Source organism: Salvia hispanica, chromosome 4 (genome assembly GCF_023119035.1).
Source record: "Salvia hispanica cultivar TCC Black 2014 chromosome 4, UniMelb_Shisp_WGS_1.0, whole genome shotgun sequence".
In the NCBI taxonomy this organism is placed as follows: Eukaryota; Viridiplantae; Streptophyta; class Magnoliopsida; order Lamiales; family Lamiaceae; genus Salvia; species Salvia hispanica.
The window spans coordinates 5,129,646-5,145,937 of record NC_062968.1 but is presented as its reverse complement, the minus strand read 5'-3'; the positions used below and the strand labels follow the sequence as shown (position 1 = coordinate 5,145,937).

The 16,292-nt window shown below is 38.5% G+C and overlaps 2 non-coding genes across 2 annotated transcripts; both read right to left on the bottom strand.

The window, feature by feature from the left end:
• Window positions 1-484: 484 nt before the first annotated feature.
• LOC125185799 lies at window positions 485-573 on the bottom strand. Its single transcript, XR_007170296.1, has one exon. It is a non-coding gene; the product is annotated as a small nucleolar RNA snoR114 (small nucleolar RNA).
• Window positions 574-591: 18 nt separating this feature from the next.
• TRNAG-GCC lies at window positions 592-662 on the bottom strand. Its single transcript has one exon. It is a non-coding gene; the product is annotated as a tRNA-Gly (tRNA).
• Window positions 663-16,292: the final 15,630 nt, after the last annotated feature.

The window sequence follows — 16,292 nt, the reverse complement described above, 5'->3', positions numbered from 1 at the left end:
ATTATAGGATAAATTTCTTTTTGGAAATAGTAAAACTTTATATATGTGTAATCTAGGAGGCTGTTTTTAAGGCTAGATTATAGGTCTATTTTCTTTTCTTTTTGGAAATAAAAATTAAATATATGTGATAGTTTTTTTTCAGCCGAATATTGCTATTTTCTATGTACTACCACAAGATTAAAGATTAAAGACACAGTAGTTTATTTTTTGATCTGATAATGATTTTTCACTATCTTATTTTTTATAGTACAAGAATTATTATGTAATGACTAATGGTTATGGTTTTCACATTTTTATTGAAGATTGTTGACAAAGACTTTGTTACATCATATTCATATGCTACAAGCCTACGAATAAAGAGACTCAAAATTTGAATTAATTTAAAATTAAATGTGTTATTGTGTGTGGTTTTAACATTTGATGGCAACATAGCTTTTATAAAAATGTCATAGCAATTTTAAAATAAAAGAGAATAAAAAAATTGTTGCTCAGATGCACCGGATTTATCTTCTGAAATCAGAAGGCGCAATGGACCCAACCATCGCTGATGGCGCAGATGACTCGTCACCGCAACCCACAAATTAAATTAAATGCACCAGCCGGGAATCGAACCCGGGTCTGTACCGTGGCAGGGTACTATTCTACCACTAGACCACTGGTGCTTCTTGAATTGACACTAATAGTGAAACAATTTGTTTACCACATAATTTTGTCAAGTTAATATGGTAGATAGCTTTGTTGCTAGTACTACAATAGTCAAGCTTGTAATAATCATAGAGTAGTAATTAAATATATTGACGAATAGTTAGTTTCTCTTTTCCAAATAAGAAAGGAAATATTTAATTGAACTTATTGCCTTATAGCAAAAATTGTTGAACGTTGCTTGCATATCTGGTTCGAAGTTGAAATTGAGATTGTTGAAAGAAGTGAGTTGTAAACGTGAATTATAAATATATTTGAAGACAAAAATGTAAAAAAAAATTCAACCTACAATCTACCTCTTCTAATGCGGTCCTGACAACCTGCAGAGCAGTCAATGGATGCACCACACCGCCATCCATACCCGACCTCCACTGCCCAACCAGTCCGTACCTTGTCTTGCAACACGCTAGGACCAAACAACACTGGGAATCCACATTGTTTGGTCCCATTTATGGTCACATTAATGATGGCCTTACTAAAGAATCAAAGTAATATTGAATAAGTGTCACACGTAATTAAATAGTTTAAAACAGAGGTGTAATGGTGCCCCCTTCCTCACTTAGCAATACAACCACATAAATAGTTCGTGACAGATGCGTTGTTAATGCTCTAATAACTAATGATTAAAGAAAGTCATGTTGAATCGACGACACACATTATCACATAGTTTATGATATTCTAGCAAAATGACTCAAAATTATTGCTCTTTTCCTCTATTTTTTCTTTTACATATAACTCTTGTCTGTGATATATCAAAATACCATCATTAAAGAGTTTTAAAGTTCTCTTAATTCCTTCACTGTAATTCTTTTTCAAATCAACTAAAAGAAATATCAGCTCTAGTAAAAAAATAGAACTGAATTAATCATGACATATGCTTGACCACTTGGGCCGACCGATCTTAGACATGCACTCCGCTTAATGCAACAGAGGTTTCCAATCTAGGCTAGATCATCCAATGACCCCTATGAAATATGTGGTCTTTAATTTCCTTTATTAGGACATTTCATGACATCTCTCCAACATTTCATTAGTATATTTTCGACGTGGAATATCAATTTATTCATTTTTCTTGCACTTCATTTTTATGACTCTCACAAATTTTGCTAGTGGTTTTGTAATTACCTTCACATTTTGGCACTCAATTAAGCAATTCTTTTTTACTTTGCAAAGATCATCATTCGTTCAAGAAAAATCATCAACTTTGGTCGAATTATGTTCGATTCCATAATTCTAAAAAATGATCGATTATATCTGAACTTTGACATTTTTCATAAGTGTCCCATAATCTCATATCGAGATAAATTATGTATGATGTGGAAAATGAAAAATACTATGTGGACAAACTGTTCAACTACTTAAATGACATTATTTAATATACTTAGTCAGTCACGCCTTTAATTTTTACACAAGTACATATTACGTAAATAAATTTAAACACATAGTACGCTAATTTTTTTTGTCACGATGAAGACAATGGTAGTCTTAGAAGAGTATTTGGACACCATCTTGATAGGAAAATTCAGGTTTGAGTCAGACCTCCGAATCTGGCTTGGCTCCTTGCCATATCTCTACCTTCTTTTCGGACCACAATCAACCCATGGCCCTCGATTTCGTTGCATCCTATGATTGTGAATACCCGGATTCACATCATCCTCTTCTTTGTGAAAGGATTTGTCCTCAAATTCGGTTCTTCGATTCTTCTCTAGGACACCCGGATTCACATCATCCCCTCCTTCTTTTGAAGGATTTGTCCTCAAATCACGATCAAGTAAACTTGAACCTTGGGCAATGAGTGATTCATCTTGATATTTCTTCCATGAGCTTATTACCGATAAGAAGTTACTCGGTACATCCATAACTCGGGGGTCACATTCTAATTCTCTCAATTCTTGTCTCGTAAAGTCATCAAAGAGAAAAGACAAGTCATAAGAGTTAGTGAAATAAAGGTCATTCTCCTCACCAAGGGCAACAAGGATAGGGCGATTTAGAGCCCTCCCATGGGTGATGTTAGAATCTAAAAAGCAACCTTTTTTTCTCACATGTTTGTGGTTTTTCTCTCTTGAGAGCGTGGATTCACACTCACCCCCACCACTCTCTCTTGGCTTTTGCGTCTCACATTTTCGCCTTTTCTCACACTCTATTAGCTTTTGAAGCATGCTCTCATTTTCTAGCTTTTGCTCTTTCGCTCGATTCCCTCTCAAGCGCTTATTCTCATTATCAACCTCGTGTGGCTTTGGTTCGTTGTTCAAGATTTGAAGGGCATTCAATGGCTCACACTCGTTATCGGCTTCCACTATGCTAGACATGCCATCATTGAAAGTTGGGCGTGCGTCTTCTTCATGTAAGGTCGTGGAATATTTTTCATCCTCACATTGCTCTTCATTATCATCGTCAACAAAATCCACCCTATACTTGACATGCTCATTAACATTGTGGTTAACAACGTCACACTTACTTTGAATCAAGCTCTTTGAAGAAAGGAAATTGAATGACAATCATGACAAAACCTTCGTGTGATAGCTAGGATGAGATAGGTCCACCTTCTTTGGTGGGATGCTTCTTCGGCTTGTGTCTCCACCACCATGTCGAGGGCTTGAGCTCATCCTTGCGTTACTTGAGACTTCCTCCCCCATTAACCACTCATGCACCTTATGATGATCATGATCCCTCATCCACCTAGAGTGAGACTCTCCATGGAACTTTGGAGCTAGTTCTCTTCTACTCCCTTTATCAAGTCCATCATCATGGTACCTTGACTTGTAGCCACTCCTATCATGTCTCTCTCGGTCACTAGGTGCTATGGAATGGTTTTGCCTAACTCGATCTGTCACACCCCAACTCTTATGACTTATGCACTTACCAAAAATAAATTCAAAATTTTAAATAAATAATCCACACGTATTTTATAATTTCAAAAATAAACATTTATCATGTACATATTTCAAAACATTCTACTCCGTAGGGGGACCCTCTCACCATTCTATATATTATACATTTATCTACATGCAAAAATGATGATGAGGAGAAGGTTGCCAAAATGCGTCAGCCGCCGACCCTGATAACATGTGAAGTTCCTATGACCCACGTCAACCAAAAACGTCACTGATATCATAATCCTGAAAAATATTAGTGGTTTATATGAGCCACAACTCAGTGTATATAAACCTTACCTTTAATTCCACATCTCAGAATCAATATATTCTTTAACCAATATATATAACAATAACCAACAAATATTGGAAACAATTTCATGTACATATGCAAATGCCACACTATTCAGTTTATTATTCTGTGACAAATCAAGCCTGACATCTGTCCGGGATTCCATTGTATCTGACCCGAAGGTCCCATTGTCATTGTACATATATATATGACCCGAAGGTCCATTGTCATTGTATATATGACCCGTAGGTCTCATTGCCATTGTATACATATATATGACCCGGAGGTCTATTGCTATTGTATATATGACCCGTAGGTCCATTGCCATTGATATTAGACCCTGTGCATAACTGTCACAGATCCTCTTTAATCCAATGATTCAAATAATTCCAAAACCATGTGCAAACATATCAATTGCATCAATTACATATTTCTATCATATAATTCATTTACAATATATAAAACATATCTATTGCACCAATAACATATCCATACCATATTCCACCATTTATATCAAATAACACATAATTATATCAGAGTCACATCATATAATCAAATTATTCACTTTATTTAACACCTAGCAAAGAAGCACATAAAATATGTAAAATTAAAAGTGTGATTTATACACACCTGATTATGAGATTTTATTCTCGTCTCAACTTCCTTTTCACTTCATAATCCTTGATTAAATCTCAGTGAATGCTCGACGACATATTTCTTGAGTTTATTTGTTACTAATGCTATATAGCGTCTAAATAATATTTGAATGGATGAATGAGTATATTCCCTAAGAAAAACTCAACTGTCGTCCCTCTATATACACACAAATGATAATGCAATATATAAAATTTATAGTAGCTTAAATGAATCACATATATAGGCTTGCTTAGCTATTGAGTAAGTATCCACGTGTAAACATATACCTATACTGTCATTCAAATACATTTCTATACAATATATAAAATGGAACTTTTGGGGGTATTTAGAGAAATAAGGAGAGTTTTGGGATATTTAGGAAAATGCCCTTTTGTTTGTAAATTTAAAATTCAAAATTTGTGGAAGTAACTAATTTATTTTGTTTCCCTATAATTAAATAATTTATAATTCCATTGTAATCATTTTTAAAGAATCGTAATTGACATTTTTAACAATTATATTAAATTATAGAAATTTATAAGATTGCTATTTTAATTAAAAATATTATATTAAATTAAATATATATAATTTAAAAGCCATTAAAAGTATGATTAATTGGAGTGAGTGAGAGTTAAACGTGTGATTAGGTTTAAACTGATTTAGAATTCCAAACAAAAAATATTTTGCCTCACCTATAATCAGTGGCGGAGCCACATGGGAGCAAGGGGGTATTATTTAACAAATACCATGTTGGTCTGGTGGTCGAGTGCATGCCATTCCTACCATTTGGCCGGTGTTCGATTCCTCTCGGTGCAGCATTACTCATACAGGCGCAATTCTATTATATTATTATTATTTAATTTAATTTTATCCACTTAGCATCGGAGTTTTATTCTATTTTATCTCAATAATCTATTGCAATTTATTTTTAATCTCTATGCTGCTTTTTATTGTATTTTACTATAATCTGAAATACATTCTTGATGTGATATAAAATTTGAAAACTCAATTAGTCTATTTCCTTTTTAAAAGATTAGGTATATATTGCATTTTGTACATTTTTTAACTTTAATTATATTCTTAGTAGTCTAATAGGAGTATGAATTTGATTTTCTTTCTTTTTTCATTTTGACAATAGATTGTTTGTAGTATATTTTTATATTATCGAACACGGGGAAGACGAACACAAAGTGTCTATCCTCTACTAAGACTCAAATACTATCTGGAAAAACAAGTGGGTTTTGAAAACTTTTGGAAAACTAAAAACAATAGAAAGCATAGACCAACTAAAAGCGAATAAAACACGGAGAAAGACGATAGAGATAAGGGAATCCCAGGGATGTGTGTTCACAGTTATGGTTATACAAAATTCCAACTACAATACCCTAGCACAGTTATTACTTTGATAGAACGAGTCACCTAGCTTATGCTCATGCGATACAAACGTTGATTACAAGATTAGGGTTGTCAATCCTAACACGTAACTCCAAAAAGCTCCTAAGACCCTTGAAAAGTCCTCACTCTCAATTAACAGTGTCGTTTTAAGGGAAGCTAACTGTAGCGTCTACTAAGTGGATCTAACTCGCTAGAACTCTGTCACAGTTATGAAGCAAGTTATATTAAATCATACACAATTGTGTCACTCAATCATGCAGCATCAAAATTACTTAGGGAAGAAACAAAGTAAAAACAAAACGGATATTAAATAGAAAAAGGAATTTGTATAACCAAAGTCGTTACTAACACATCCCTAGAATCCTATGAGTTTAGTTACACATAAATGAATAAGCTAAAAACATAGATTGAAGGGAAGACAATTTGAACATAAAACTAAAGCAAATAAAACCCGTAGGTTGAATCCTTGTCGTTCTTGATGTTCTTGAAATCCTTCTCCAACTCCTTGCACCAATGAAGTACTCTAGGTCTTGATCTCTATGAAGTATTTTGCAAGTAGAAGTTCTCTCTTTTTGATGAAGCTTGAGGTCTTATTTATAGGGGAAAGCCATTCCTTGTTGTAGAAGGAAAAGATCTCCAAAATATGGTAAATCTGGGCGCAAATCTAGGGCTTCTCGGATTCGCCGCCTTTCTCCGGCGGGCCGCCGCACCTTGGCCGGCGGTCGCCGCGTTGGAGTCCAGAGAGTCTGTTCCCTCGGCGGCGGACCGCCGCACGTCTTCCGGCGGTCAAATAATGGCCTTAAAACAATGCAAAATCCGAGCGTATCAAGTAATAGAGTCACTTCGCCATAGAGTCATTTCCTTTTTTAGTAAAAGTCAACACATTTTTCCACACCTACTTTATTCTCTCTTACTTTTTTCTCTTCATCTCTCTACCTTTTCCATTTTCCACTTGGATCTCCCTTTAATTAACTCACCTAACACAATTTTTCTTAATCTCCGTGCCGAAAAGAAACGTCTCTATTTTTATGGAACGGAGGGAGGATTTGATATTGGTAAAATGACGGTTATATTAGTAGACATTTTTAAATATAATACGTGATGTTTTTAATATTTTTTAAATTGTCCCATTATTTGTTTTTGAAGAAAATTCTGTAAGGCCTAAAATGCAAAATCCATAATTTATTTACTTTCTATTAATTTCAATAAGAAAAATAAAAAATATTAGATTATGTTTTAGGGGTCCAGCATTCAAGTCTTGTAATGCTTTTTTCTTGTTCTTATTTTTTTTAAAAAAAATTTCGAGCATCAACTAGATATTAATGGTTAAAATAAAGCACAGGAACAAAAATAAACACCAAGTTGAACAAACAATATGAATAGTGACGTAAAAAAAAGGAATACAAATCACTTCTTATCGGATGAAAATAATATATAATTTCAACTAATAAATAAAAATATAACATAGTATAAATAAGGTAATTAAAATTTTAATCTCATAAATTGAGGCGGTTTTGATAAATGCATAGATTAAAATCTGACATGGATTAATAGAGAGAGGTGCATTATGACAACACCAATTTGTATGATAACCTTATAACTAAATCTGCACCATACAATTTAAAAATGTATGGTCTTTAAAAATGTATGGTCTAGATTTGATCTAAGCAAAACTATCATTCTATCAAATAAGAATATCATTTTTCGAATACAATAAGGGCAGAATTGACATAAAATGATAGTTTCAGTTGATAAAATGATACTTTTCCCTGATAAAATGATAGTCAGACGATAAAATGATAGTTTCGCTTGAAAAATGATAGTTTCATGATGCACTATTTTTTAGCACTATAAATACCTGCAAGTATACAGAATAGAAATAGTATAACCAAAGGTTAGTACCGGATATCGAACACGGGTAAGACGAACATAAAGTGTCTATCTTCTACTAAAACTCAATTACTATCTAGAGAACCGAAAGATTTTGGAAACTTTTGAAAACTAAAAATATTTGAAAGCAAATTACAACTAATTGCAAATAAATCACGGAGATAAAATATAGAGATAAGGGGAATTCCAGGGATGTGCGTTCACAGTTATGGTTATACAAATTCCAAACTAGCACAGTTATTACTTTGATAGGACGAGTCACCTAGCTTATGCTCATGCGATACAAACGTTGATTACAATATTAGGGTTGTCAATCCTAACACGTAACTCCAACAAGATCCTAAGACCCTTGAAAAGCCCTCACTCTCAATTAACGATTGTCGTTTTAATGGAAGCTAGCGCGTAGCGTCTACTAAGTGGACCTAACTCGTTAGAACTCTCTCACAGTTATGAAGCGAAGTTATATTAAATCATACATAATTGTGTCACTCAATCATGCGGCATCAGAGATTAACTTAGGGAAGAAACAAAGTAAAAACAAAACGGATATTAAATAGAAAACTGGAATTGTATAAACAAAGTCGTTACTAACACATCCCTAGAATCCTATGAGTTTAGTTACGCACGGAGGAATAAGCTAAACACATAAATTGAAGAGAAGACAATTTGAACATAATGAAGTACTCCAGCTCTTAATCTCTAGAAATTATTTTGCAAAAATAAGCTCTAATTTGATGAAGGTTGAGGTCCTATTTATAGGGGAAAGTCATTCCTCATTGTAGAATGAAAAGATCTTCAAAATATGGTAAATATTGGAGCAGAATCTAGGGCTCTCGGATTCGCCGCCTTTCTCCAGCGGGCCGCCGCACATTCTTCGGCGTTCGCCGCGTTGCAGTCCAGAGTCCCTGTCTCTTCGGCGGTGGGCCGTCGCACGTCCTCCGACGGTTGCCGGACGAGACTCCGTTTCAAGCACGAATTTCCGAGGCGGGCCGCTACACTTCACTGGCCGCCGGGCGCCAGCGGTCGTCGTACACCTTGCGGCGGTCGCCAGTCACCGTCTGAACTCCAGATTTCCAGACTTTGTGTCTTGACTTCTTTTTCGGCTCAAATATGCACATTTCTCACAAAACACGTCAAAATACCAAAATGTATAAAATATGCAATTATTGAACATGTAGAGTGACTTTGACATAAAAAACGGACCAAATAATTGCCTTAAAACTATGTTATCTGTTCCTATCCGAAAATTTAAATAAGATATCTCCTAAATGCCTTACAGCATCCACAATGGTGATAGGCCAGCCATAGGTTAGCCACAAACTCCTCCTGCCACATCATCAGCACTAAAATTCCTCCTGCCACATCATCAGGACAAGCAACTGGACAAGCAATAGGTTAGCCATAGGCTAACCACAACAATCAAAATTTAAAAAACAAATAAAACTTTACGGAACTAAACACAAAATACGTAATTAAATGTATGACACATATACGAAAAAATTCATTAATTTAAAAAATTTAAAAAAAGTACATTAATTAAAAAAAATTACATAATAAAAAAAAACCAAGCTTCCACACACCCAGCCCCCGCGCCCACTCTACTCCTCGTCGCCGTTGGCCGCCGTTCTCACCGCCACTCGGGACTCCTCAAATCTGCGGCGATCTCGAGCCTGCCTCTGAGCCCCCTCAACCGTGCCATGACGACATCCAAATCCGACCCGCATACTCTCCTGAGCATTGAGTGAAGAAACCTCTTCTCCACTAGGTCAGCTTGCCTCCCTCGATTCAGCCTAAGATCTTGTGCATCTCGAGCCCGCGTTTGCTGACGCTCGAAGTAGCCGAGTTCGGCATGGCGACTTGCCAGCAGTGGGGGATGCCGACCGGACCTCCTGGGACCCCTGGGCGACTCCCCTCGGTGACCGTTGCGCCTAGCTTTCTTGACCAACCGGGCGAGTGCGGCGAGTAAACGATGGAGTGGGACGAGAACTCCCACAGGCGTCCTTAGGGGAAATTCGTGGGGAGCACAGTTGCTGCGGCTTGTAAGCAACGTGCATAGTTCGATCGGCCGCTTCTTGGCCACCCAAAGCATGGCCACTGGCCTGGTAAGCTTCTCGAATCCATCAGCTCCACATAGCAACGCCAGTAGGTGAACTCCTTATAAGTCCCCGCCACGGGGGAAGGCTTTCTACGCTATCCTCACACGGCAGCCTCGTCGGCTTGGCCGACTTGGTCTCCATGCGTGAGGGCGCGTGGTGTACAAGCTCATAGACCGGGAGACCGCGGCCACTCGCGTGCCCGGTCCAAACCCTTCCTGCACTCCTCCCGGTGTATGGGCTTCCCACGCTGGGCAATTCCTGCAGTAGGCTGCATCACATTTTAGCCCACATGTTGATTACTCCTCCTGACAGTTCACAACGAGGGGGATCATCTGGAAACAGACACCCAAGCCTTGGCACAGTGCGACGTTGTCTTTCTCCGTCACCCACTTCCTCCGTGGCTGGCTTGTCTTCATCATCACGGCCGCGATAACTCTGCTGACCACCCAATTGCTCTTCCTCTTCTTCTTCTGCTGCGCCCCGGCCCCGCCCCTACTCCCCCCGGCTTAAATGGGAGTGTCCGCCTCCTCGAGATCTATCCCCAGCTCCTCTAAGGAGAAAGTCTCTACCCCAGTTGTACCGCGTCTCCGCTGGGGGTCGAAGTGTGCTAAGAAGCAATCAAAAAAATCAAGCATTGACGCGATAGACATTGTCCCCCCCGGCGTCCCCTGCATCATCAAGCTGCCCCCTCGGCCGCCACCTCGGCATCATCTGCGCGCATCATCTGCATCCCGGCTCTTCACCCGGGCATCATCTGCATCCCAGACTGCATCCCCGGTGACTCCTCGCCCCTGGCCGCCTCCCCGCGACATCATCCGAGATCCCCCCGTGATGCCATAGTGTGTCCCCGGCCGCCATCTCGGGCATCATCTCATACAAGGGTACATGTTGTGAGTACCCGCCGCCCATCGGGCTCCCATCCAGCTCTCCGCGCGGCACCGTGGGAGTTTGAGTCCCGCTCGTCAGCTGGAGTAGACTCGTTGTTGCTATCCATTTCGCGTTGTCGCTCTCTGTACAAAAATTAAGAGAGAGAGAAAACTCGCTAAAACAAGTGGTGCGAATGAAAATGACGTGAAAATCGCGTATATATAGTGTTTTGAAATTTAAATTAAAAAAAATGGTTGGTCGATCGCTCGCCGATCGACCGCCTGCAATGGCGGCCAGTCGATCGGCGAGCGGACCGGCCAGCGCCAGGAATCAGCTAGCCGGTTGCTCAGATTTTACAAATCTTATGAACAAAAATCAAAGTAATTCTACAAAAAAAATATGCAACAACACCTACTCATAGAGTGATAAATCAATTACTGGAGGTAATACCCCATTCAATTAAGAATCATTTTCCGCCATCGAAAAAACTCAGATCCTTGAAAAGCAAAAACTAAATCAGTCACAGAAATCAAAAATCCAAAAAAGCGTACCGAAACAGGTCGATCTAGAAGTTGCATGCAAATGGAGCAGTTGAACTGATCCCCCAAAATCCCCAAAACACCTCCAGCCTCCGTCTCCTCGCCCTCCGAGCAGCTCCTGGCGCCGCCTCGCCGCGCATGATGAGGAATCGGAGCAGTCGGGGCACTCCCAGTGCGCCGTGTCGGCTAGGGTTTGTGGTCGGGCGAGAGAGAGAGAGAGAGAGAGAGAGAGAGAGAGAGAGTTGTTTGGTTATTGGATTCTCAAATACTTATATTGAAGAGGAATTTGGGGCTTTGGCGCGGACTTGAAAACGAGATTCTTTTAAGGAAACTTTTTGAATTTTTTTCAATTTCTGTCAATTTCTGTAACACTCCGAAAATTCGAATCCTAATTTTAGAGCCGTAAAATTTTAATTGATGACGTGGGAGACGTGAATTAAATGGTGAATGAATTTATTGCATGAGTTATTATGACCAAGTTGTGTCTAGGGTTGCGTTGGAGTTTGAAAAGTCAAACTTGATGAGTATATGACGTGGCTTATGAAAATATTTGAATTAAAAGTAGAATTATGTGGTGATTTAATTGTTTAAGGGTGAGTGAGATTATTGGGATATTTCCATAAATACTATAACCACATTTTTCTTTTTGAAATTTTCGAACCCCTTGACCTTATTGGGGAGAAATCCTATTTTTTCCGGATTTAATTTAATTTTCTTGGGATATTTATCCAAATTAAATCCAAAAACCCAATTATTCTCTATTTCTTAATAAGAAAAATCGACACCCTATTGATTCTAGGTGATTTTCGAAAATCACCTATTGTTGTGGGAAGGAGGAATTATTTTTATTTGTTTAATTGATCCCTTATTGATTTCCTTCCATACCTAAAATTAAATATTCTAGCAAATCTTACCATACCTCAAGAGATCTTGGCATATCTTATTTTTTAGTTAATATTCAAAATTCATTCCTTATGAGAGAGCCATATTATGCGCCTATTCCCCTATATATTGGGAGAATTATTATTTTATTTTGCTCCGTGATATTTTATTCTACTCCGAAAAAATATACCAAACAAAATCTTGGCTAAATAAGTAGCCAAGATTTTTGAAAATTTCATATTCTCCAACCCTAGTTCACGCCATTTTTGTTTCTTCTTCTCTACTTCACAATATTTATTTTATTTAATTATGTAGAATCAAATCTTCCCAAATATTCTATTTAAATACCTAAAGATTTTATTTAACCCTATAAATAGGAGAGAAACCTAACCCTAGCCCCCAAAGAAATCGCCCCCACCCCCATTGCACACGCCTCCCTCCCTTTTTCCCTCTCTCTCAATTTTCTTCTAAAATCCTTCATCTTTTGAGAAGAGTTAGAGTTTGAGCCTCAAGATTTTTTGAAGAATCAAGTCTCTATTTCGTTTCTACCGTTCGTTTTGACAAGAAGAGGTACCTACATATTAATCTTCTTATTTCTAACCGATTAAATCGGTATTCTTGAACCCTCATGCATCTGGATTGAGTGAGAGTGGGATATGTGGGACATAGAAAATGTATGTGCGTGTGTATGCGTGTGTGCGTGTGTTGTTGTGACGTGTGATTGAGAGCACTAGAGCTTTAACGAGTGCAGTGCAGGTGCGGTATGATATCACGCGATCTAACAGGTCCAAAGGATTCGACTAGACTTCTAAGGCTAGAAAACCGTGGAACTATTAGAAAGGGGTCGTTGGATGCACTCTATTCCCTCAAAACCTCAACCCACTATACTACAACTAGCACAGGGAAGTAAAGGATCGATCCCACTAGGATGAAGGTGCTACGAAACTGCATTTGAGGATGTTTTGGAAAAAGGGGTTGGCTACTGCCACGCAAATTATGGGTTGAGTACTAAAACTACTGGGTCTGAGAGACTTAAACTACTTTACTCTACCTACTGGGTCCAAGAAACAAGAACGTACGGAACATGCATGACTTTAAGAAATGAAATATTTGAGAATAAAAAAAAACAACTGGAGTTAAGTAACTAGGCAGACTTTCCTAATTTAGACAAACAAAGGAGAAACAAGCAGTGGGGACCAATTTCCATAAACGACCAGGGTCTGGAAAAGCAGCTGAAAAGCGGAAGTACATGCAGAAAAGTAAAAGGTCTTGCAGAAAGGTGCTAACATAAAGCAGATCTGATTCTAACTACCACCAAACATCATCTTCTTTAGGAATCAAATGAGAATAACAGAGAAAACAGAGCATTTAACATCATGAAAACAGAGTAAACTTCGGATCCAAACTAAAAACGAGAAATTAAAGTCGCAACTAACAGACCTACGCTACTGGACCTGAGAATTAGAGAAACAGAACGTAAATAGCCATGATCATGCAGAAACGTAAACAGAAACACCAGATCCGCCAAACTCCAACTCAAATCCAACATAACTCAACAAATCCTAACAACTCCATACAAACATCCACAGCCTCCAGCAACCAATAAACAAATCTCAGCTCCGAATATTCCAACAATAATTCAACAACGCAAAATAAAAACAACCGAACAAGATCGACCGAACAAAATCCAACAAAAGCAAAGGTAAACTTCCATAAATGCAGAGATAGGTTCAAATCCAGTAGATCCAAGTCAACAACTAAGAGTTACGAAACTAAAACGAACGAGTACTTAAAACCGAAAACAAACTAAACAAAGCAAAATAAATATTGTTTCTTCGCCTTCACAAGGCGGTGTTACACAGCAGCAAATTAACGACGATGAACCACCACGGTAGCCGGAATCACCCCATCTCCAAGTGAGCAGAAAGTGAAAAATGAGAATTTTTAAAGTGTGGAACTAAGGAAAAAATGGAACTCTCTTCAAAAGTGAGCGAGGAGCCTTTTTATATAGGTGAGGCTCTGATCCCTAGGGCATCCCTCTGGTAATTTGACGCTTTTGCCCTTGAATAAGACTCTTGAAAAGGAATCTGCTCATGCTCCATTCTATTCCTGCCGCCAGCTTCTAATTCTCCCAGGTCCGGGCGACGACTTCTGATTTTCACTTCAATTCCATCTCTTTTGCATTTGCCTGGTCAGGTAACAGCAACTCCTGGGTCCGGCAGATTTACTACGCACCTGAACTTATATAACGCAGATTTTCTTCGCCCCAATTGCACAGATTTTTACCCTAAACCGATGCATGAAACGAGCCTTATCAGTGATTAACACTCATGTGTGACATAAGTTGATATTAGATCTAAGATTGTGAAGTGTGAAAACTTATGTGATGAATATGGCTTGGTTTGAATGATAAACGTAAATCTGGATTGGTGGGAAAAAGGGGAAGCGTTGAGACATGCATGATTTAGGAGTTGATGTTGAAACTGATTTGTGATACGTGCCTATGTGATTAAAAGGTGAAACCTCGGTTGCGAAGTCGAATAACGAAAGAGAGAAACGTACTTGAAATCTAAGCAGTCGAGGTGGACTTTATTCTTAAACTCTTTTATGTGCAAATTTATGAATGTGGAGAAATAAGGGTGGTTTAACTGTTATGTCATGCCTATGTTTGTTTTGTTATGATATTGTGCGCATGATGCCTAGTTTGTGAGTTCGCTTCATTGGGCCATAGGGCTATGGATATGTATAAACGAATTCGGGTCTGAGTAGGACCGCAAACTAGGGCTGGCAATTTTTGACACGACACGTTAACACGACACGAACCGGCACGAAATTAATGGGTTTTGGTCAAAGCTTATTGGGTTCGTATCTTATCGGGTCGACCCATTAAGGACACGAAAATTTCGTGTCGTGGTCGTTCGGGTTCGTGTTATCCGTTTACAATGCTCGTGTCGTGTTCGTGTTATCCGTTAACACATAATATTTTAATATTATTATTCTTATTAACACATAATATTTTAATATTATTATTTTTATTATTTTCATTTTTCAATACTTATTTTCGTGTCATTAATGGGTTCATGTCGTGTTCGTGTCGTGTTGACCCGAAACGGTTCGTGTCGTTAATGGGTCCGTGTCGTGTTTGTGTCCGAGGGTAGCGGGTCGTGTTCGTGTTCGTTTGAGGTTCTCTTTAACGGGTCGTGTTCGCAGTGCCATGTTATCGTGTTCGTGGCCGTTATCGTGGCCGACACGAGCACGACCCGACACGCACGCATTTGCCACCCTACCGCAACCCTACCAGCCGTACACGGGGTGGGATCGGGAGCCCTGCTAGTCGGGCCGTCTCATAAGCGGAAGTGTGGCCACACTTTCGTCGCACTATGGAAATGTTGTGATTGTGGAAATGATGAGAAAATGGGAGGTATTTGAATGGCCAGTCTATGAAAATATTTTTTGTGATACTCGATGATTTATTTTTATAATTGTAAAACTCGAGTTCACTATGGTAAGGGTGATAACTTATAAAATGTTTTGGCAACGAGTTCACTGAGTATTCCAAAATACTCAACCCTGCATGTGTTTTCCTTATGTGCAGGTTGAACGACGACGAGCGGTGGCATGTGTTGAGCACATTAATTAATTAAGATGGATGTTTTGAACTTCGAGTGTGATCGTGTTTTCATACATGGCTTCACTTTCTCTTGGTCGTTTCCGCTGAATTTTTGAAACACTTTAGTATCACTTGGTTATTTTGAACTTATTCCTTTTGAGTTAGGAGATTGAGACTTGCTGTGGTTTTATTGGATTTATGTCGAACCCTTAATTTTTTATCACAGCCTATGGTATCTACTTTTCATTTAATTTTCTAGGTTTAACCGTTGACTTATTATTGTTGGTAGTTCCTTTAATACCTTGGTTAAATCTCTTTAAATGAAACCGTAGTCTATGTTTTTATTTATTGCTTTTAAGTCCGTTTTGGTAGCAGTCGCCGTATTTATTATACCCTAGAAACCCGGACTGTTACAGTTGGTATCAGAGCCTCAGTTCTTTCCGCTCTGGACCCAAGAGTCTTTTCAAAATTTAAAATTTATCCTTGGCGTTTTCTAACTCGCCTTGCGCT